The 7,671-nt window shown below is 39.9% G+C and overlaps 1 long non-coding RNA gene across 1 annotated transcript; it reads right to left on the bottom strand.

The window, feature by feature from the left end:
• Positions 1-1,404: 1,404 nt before the first annotated feature.
• Positions 1,405-4,449, bottom strand: LOC138972163 (uncharacterized). Its single transcript, XR_011457468.1, has 3 exons — positions 4,296-4,449; positions 3,083-3,430; positions 1,405-1,514 (listed from the first exon to the last, which is right to left on the bottom strand). It is a non-coding gene; the product is annotated as an uncharacterized lncRNA (long non-coding RNA).
• Positions 4,450-7,671: the final 3,222 nt, after the last annotated feature.

Genomic DNA, 7,671 nt, shown 5'->3' on the forward strand with positions numbered 1-7,671 from the left:
GTACTGTGGATCTGAGCCATGTTTAGGGCTTTCAGCGGCAAGGTGGAGATCGGGGAAGGTATACCCGTCCAAATCCACATCTGACTGTGTGGGTGAAAGTTGTGGATCTTCTGCAGCGTCCTCAAAGTATAACGGATATGGATCGGCAGCCAGGTTGCCTAAAGCTGGGTAGCTGGAGTACTCTTCTTCAGCCTCCAGTTGTCTTGATGAACGTCGCGGCCGATCACCTACAACGATGTGTTAACATATGCAAAAGGGCGACTTAAACCTTCAATAAACAAGGTTGCTGACTGTGTGTTTGTTTTTAATCACATCAGTTTGTGATACCGTTGAAACAAGTATGCATTCAAATGCATGGGTTACTGTCTTTAACATTATGTAGAACCGTTTAATTCCAAATAAAGGCTTTCCTACATGACATCGCCATGAAACTCGGCGTCAGTAACATTGTACGCACACATTTAAACTAATGTTTGTTGGATCATTCGAACAATTAATTCTCTCATGAAAATATTTATCCACGTATCTAATTGCTTACCATTGGTTTAAACAAGGTGTTATTCAATTACACATGATACAATGTCTATAATAAAACTTGAAACTATAGGGATACGAACTCAAGAGAACGCTTACATTACATGATTACTAATTATGAATGTGCGTTATGGTGCCTCTACTGTTGCGTTGGATGTAGCCGTAAGTAACTGAAGGTGCAAACCCAACCGTACAATAACCATACTAGCCTCCCGCTCACCCCCCCCCCCCCCCTTCCCCCTCCCCCCCTCTCCCCCTCCATACACACAGACGTGTAAATGCATGCATTTACGTTTTCCATATATTGTATACTCTTCTTCTTCTTCTTCTTCTGCGTTCGTGGGCTGAAACTCCCACGTACACTCGTGTTTTTTTGCACGAGTGGAATTTTACGTGTATGACCGTTTTTTACCCCGCCATTTAGGCAGCCATACGCCGTTTTCGGAGGAAGCATGCTGGGTATTTTCGTGTTTCTATAACCCACCGAACTCTGACATGGATTACAGGATCTTTTTCGTGCGCACCTGGTCTTGTGCTTGCGTGTACACACGGGGGTGTTCGGACACCGAGGAGAGTCTGCACACAAAGTTGACTCTGAGAAATAAATCTCTCGCCGAACGTGGGGACGAACTCACGCTGACAGCGGCCAACTGGATACAAATCCAGCGCGCTACCGACTGAGCTACATCCCCGCCCCATTGTATACTCAAATGCGAAGGCGTAGACCTAGTAGCACTGCATCTTTGGCAAACACAACATGTGTTCAGGGGGAGGGGTGGGTGGTGGGCAGGGGGCTTCCTTTTGGGGGAGGGGAAGATTGGGGGTATCGGGTAGAGTGTCTGTTCAACGATGTCTTGTTGGTGTTTACTTACGTGATGTTTTCTTCTGCACACAAAGTACCAGAGTGATGATAAGAATCAAGATAACAACGCCAGCAGAGGCAGCCACAATCATGACTAGAGGTAAGGGCTCTGGAACATCTGAACAGAAAAACAACGACAATTTGAAGACATCTTATGCAAGACCACATGTGATCACAAAAGTCCTTGAGCAACTGTTCGAGGGTACTTTAACAAACTAGTTTTACTGATATGACGATTTAATCAAATATTTAGATAAAACAACATTCCCAAAACACATTGTTCTGAGCTGCAATGTGTGTATGTGTGCGTGTGCGTGTGTGTGTGTGTGTGTGTGTGTGTGTGTGTGTGTGTGTGCGTGTGTGTGTGTGCGTGTATGTGTGCATGTGTGGGTGCTTGTGTGTGTGTGTGTGTGTGTGTATGTGTGTGTGTGTGTGTGTGTGTGTTTTGAGCTGCAAGGCAATCCCATAGTCCGGACTTTGTCAAAGATTGCTTCACCAAAATGTCAACCAATTTAATTGAACAAATGAGAGCGTGACAGTGCCGCTTCAACTTTCACATAAACAGGATATGATGTCAGCAAAGCCATTTTTTTAAACGTCACACACACACACACACACACACACACACACACACACACACACACACACACACTCACGCATACACACACACACACACACACACACACACACACACACACACACACACACACACACACACACATACTCCACACCCTCATCTCAATTCCCCATCTATGATAAAACATTTAGAGAAAACTTGACTAAATGTAACAAGTCGCGAAAGGCGAAAATACAACATTTAGTCAAGTAGCTGTCGAACTCACAGAATGAAACTGAACGCAATGCAACGCAGCAAGACCGTATACTCGTAGCATCGTCAGTCCACCGCTCATGGCAAAGGCAGTGAAATTGACAAGAAGAGCGGGGTAGTAGTTGCGCTGAGAAGGATAGCACGCTTTTCTGTACCTCTCTTCGTTTTAACTTTCAGAGCGTGTTTTCAATCCAAACATGTCATATCTATATGTTTTTGGAATCAGGAACCGACAAGGAATAAGGTTAAAGTGTTTTTAAATTGATTTCAAAAATTTAATTTTGATCATAATTTTTATATTTTTAATTTTCAGAGCTTGTTTTTAATTCAAATATAACATATTTATATGTTTTTGGAATCAGAAAATGATGGAAAATAAGATGAACGTAAATTTGGATCGTTTTATAAAAATATTTTTTTTTACAATTTTCAGATTTTTAATGACCAAAGTCATTAATTAATTTTTAAACCACCAAGCTGAAATGCAATACCGAAGTCCGGGCTTCGTCGGAGATTACTTGACCAAAATTTCAACCAATTTGGTTGAAAAATGAGAGCGTGACAGTGCCGCCTCAACTTTCACGAAAAGCCGGATATGACGTCATCAAAGACATTTATCAAAAAAATGAAAAAAACGTAAAGATCGGTCCAGTAGTTTAGTCTGAATCGCTCAACACACACACACAGACACACAGACATACACCACGACCCTCGTCTCGATTCCCCCCTCTATGTTAAAACATTTAGTCAAAACTTGACTAAATGTAAAAATGGAAGAGGTAGACGCAGAAAAGAAAGACAGAAATAAGTTAAGAGAAGAAGAGACGTTGATGCGTGTATAACTTAATCATTCTTACCCGTAATTGTTAGCGATATATCAACTGTTTTGTTAAACCTGTACCCGCTGTGCATTTCCCCTACAAGCATCCATGTTTCTCCTTTGTCACTGTCAGTAGACCTTGTCATGGAAAAAGTGCTGGTTTGTTCGTCGTACGAGCAACCGGCATGGAGGAATGTGGACTCGTTTTTATAGAATATTTGACCGAGGATTTCAGTTCCAGTATTCATTTGTGTTTCTTTGACAATCTTAACATATTTCAATGAACTGTCTGTGCCTTTGCACGTGTCGTTCACAGTGAACGCTAGTGTTGCATTGAATCCATCTTTGCCTGGGACCAGCCTGGCGTTGGTTTTGAAGAATACACCTTTTAAAAGAAAAAAAAAGTACATTTGAATACAATGGGTATTCATGTTAGCGTAATGTGTACTTTGTTGAGCATTGCTCCAACTGCCTTACAGTGCAATATATGTGATATCAAACATGCGTTCACATAGTGACCAAGAAGTGGAGGTGTTATTATACGCTACATGTCTTCTTCGTCTTCTTGGTTTTTTTTGTTTGTTTTTGTTTTCTTCTTCTTCTTCCTGAACATGGAAACAACACACCAAAACAATTAGTTTTTTTGACTACACAATTTGATTACAATTGCGTGCATGAAAAAATGTGACCCACTCCCACAAACGGATAACAAAGTGTCATTTTTAACATTTTGACTTTTTGGTATCCATTGAAAGTGAAGATAACCAAGCAGCTTTCAGATGGTCTTCACTACAAGTGTATATTGCTTAGTATTGATGAGATATAGCAATTTAAAGGTTGCTCAAACTCAAGCGGCCATTTTGAGAAAAGCAGGTGTGAAGGTCACAGGAGTAAAACATCCCTAGCAACAGGTGTTTAGTTTAACTTGTCTTCAATATGCATCACAACAAATGAATATGAAATTTGTTTTAAGTAAAACAAGCGAAAAAAGAAAAATTATGCGGGGGTTAAAACAGGTGCGTCTGCGGTGCAATTAAACCTCATGTTTATTATATTTGCAAAGCGAATTTGAAATTGATATTTACAGAATAGATAAAACACATTTGGTAGAGTGCAGAAATGCAAACAACTCAAAATCCAAAATGTTGGCCATGGCTCAGGTTTATTGCGGTTATCGTTGTTCGGCCACATCGACTTTGTTATCCTTTTGTTGGAGCGGGTCACACATTTGCATTTAATTCTGTACTCACATTGATCTTCGGCGAAAGCATTTCCAAACCACAGCGAAGCAGTACTGCCAAGAAGAAGCATTTCCAGGAGAAGCATCGTAGATCGGCAATGAACACAGACAGCTGCAGAAGTGTAAGTGACTTTACCGTACAGAGGCAGAGGGTCTGGTCTTACTATCTTGCCATACAAATGAATAATGAAAGCAGAGGGAATTGTTTGGCAGATGTAGTGATACAAAGTATGTGCCAATTCAATGCCTACGGCAAGGGTCCTCAATTATAAAAACAATACAACATAAAAACAATAACATATAGTACAAAAACAATACCTCATTGTATTTTCTTTGCCGTTTTCAACCATGAAGCGAAACGCCATAGCTTTGGCCAGGCTTTTTGAAATAAAAATCACGGTTCCTATAAGACTAATTCTCACGAACACTATTTTTGTCAGTGCTCAATAATTTGTATGAATCAAACCTGCGTTACTACCAAAGCGTTCTCAGAAGAAAACAACCCACAAACAAACAAACTAACAAACAAACACACAAACTAACTAACTAGCTAATTAACTAACTAACGAACTAACTAACTAACTAAACAACTATAACTAACTAACTAACTATAACTAACTAACTAACTAACTAAAAACAAAAATAATTAAACAACTAACTACCTCAACAACTACCTACCCAACCATCTAACTAACTATACCTATACCAAGTCACTCTTGGCAATAACACGGGACATATTTATCTTTAAACTTCCTCACTTCAGCATAGCATGATTCGTGGTTGCATGGTCCAGTTGATGTTGGGCCAATTTACGAGAAATGTATCACAGGGAGAGGGTAGTTGTGCGACGCATGATGTAGCCACAATATTCCATATGCACTTATTTTTGGCAGGTCTTAAATCTCATTTCTTCCGTACAGAGAGAGAGAGGGAAAGACAGACAGACAGACAGACAGATGGACAGACGCAGAGACAGACAGAGACAAACAGAGAAAGAGATAGAGACAGAGAGAGAGAGAGAGAGAGAGAGAGAGAGAGAGACACACACACATACACACACACGCACACACACACACACACACGCACACACACACACAAACGGATGTTTTCGGCTGCTGTCCAAAAGGATACACCCGTAAAGATCTGACAAATGAAGATGGTTATCATACGATAATACGTGGTGGTGGTGGTGGTGGTGTGTGTGTGTGTGTGTGTGTGTGTGTGTGTGTGTGTGTGTGTTCTGAACAGAAGTATGACGGCTTACTAGTGCCAAAACCTGGGGTTACCCATTATAACGTGACAATTACTAATTAACGCTGTCAGTTACTGTTTTCACTCGTTAGTTACTCATTGTCACGGGATAATTAGTAATTTTCACGGGAAAATGACTAATTGTTAGTTTTGGCACTAGCAATCCGTCAGGAAGTGAGCCAAAACTAAAAATTAGTAATTAACAGGTGAAAGTTAGTAATTATTCGGGGAAAATTAGTAATAAACACGTGAAAATGGTAATTATCAAATTACTAATTTTCCCTTGATAATTACAATTATGAGGTTTTGGCACTAGTAAGCCGTCATACAGAGGCACAGACGCAGCAGTTTCCGCACACAGAGATACATATTTCCATCTCTATTTTGTTGAGTGCAAATTTAAATATGTGCGTCAAACATCATGTCTAATTCTCCCAGTTTAGTTTACAACATACAGCTCAGTAGTGTGGACTTAACCTTGAGACAGTCACTCAGAACGATATTTAAAAAAAGGCGGACACTATACTGTTTGTTTAATCGTTATCACACTTCGGCATAGGACAAGGAAGCTGTCGATAACCACACTATATTGTATTCAAAGATCAATGGAATCAATGAATCAGCCGCTCTAGCGAAAAACCCATCAAATAATTTATAGAAAATAGTATGATACACATGAATAAATGATTAAGTAAAATAAATATGGACAGAAAAACAAACACAGGTCAAACACACAAAAATAACTTCCAAAACAATTACAGAAAATTGCATTGATGCAAAATCTGTCGCAATATATTAAACCATGTGCTGTATACCTTTAACTCTGGCAACGATTGTCTTCAATTGAGCATTGAAAACATGCACTAGAAATGCCTTCAACAATAGATGCTTTTGAGATGGAAGACTCTAACAGGGAGACACACTCAATGGTGAACGAACGGCTACGAGACATAATTTGTGTTTTGTTTGCGTTCTAGGTTGTTACACAGAAACAACGTCATTGTTTAGACTAGTTTTGGAACTAGACACAATGGCAAACACACACAGACACCCATCCACACACCCACACACAGACACACACATACACACACACACACACACACACGCACAAACACACACAGTACACACACACTAACACGCACACACACACACACACACACATACATACACACACTATCACAAACATACACACACAAACACACACACACATACACACACATATACACTCACACACACACACATACACACACCACCACGTATTATCGTATGATAACCATCTTCATTTGTCAGATCTTTACGGGTGTATCCTTTTTGACAGCAGCCGAAAGCATCCGTTTGTTTGATCACGTCATACAAGCAAACACATTGCCTTTATCAGTGCTTTGAAATTTATCAAACTCACTTTGCTGAATGAATGAAAAAACCTCTGCATTGAAAACAAACTAACGATTCACTAGTTAACAACTTTTTCTCAGCGCATGTCGACTTTAGCTTAATCACCAAGTAACTCCATCCGACGGAGACTGTACATGCTCTCTCCTCATCTAATCTCTTATTTTGAGTGTGGCTGTATACGAGGGATAATCTCCATTTCGTAATGTTTATGTAGTATCCTCCTTAATGATATGTTTTTGTTTAAATTGGACAATCACGCAAGTCAGTTCACGCGAATATTAACTTAAAATTAACAATGGACGCTTTATTTTCATTGTGATTATTAACATCAGGGATAACATTTACATTATCTCCGTGTTCTTAGAATATGTTTGTGTTGCACGTGGCAATGTGTGTATTGTTGAACTTTGACTGTGCAGCAATCATCCTATATCAGCATTACTTTTTTTGCAGACGTAGGTTGCGATGGGAGTCGCTCTGGTTAAAATGCGTCCTTGATATGTGCATGTTCGTATGTGTACAGAAACCACAAGTGTGTCTGCAGACTCGACCGAAAACGTTAAATTGGATACGGGTGTAGATTATCATCGTCTTCGTACGTCTATCGTCATCGGCGTAGAACATGTACACTTCGGCATGTGCAAGTGGCAACATCAGTAATTTGTGCACTGCACCTCGCGACCTAAGAACACATCCCTATGCATATTATCGTTACACTTCTCCTGGTGAGTTTTTTTTGT

This window comes from Littorina saxatilis, linkage group LG8 (genome assembly GCF_037325665.1).
Source record: "Littorina saxatilis isolate snail1 linkage group LG8, US_GU_Lsax_2.0, whole genome shotgun sequence".
NCBI classification, from domain to species: Eukaryota; Metazoa; Mollusca; class Gastropoda; order Littorinimorpha; family Littorinidae; genus Littorina; species Littorina saxatilis.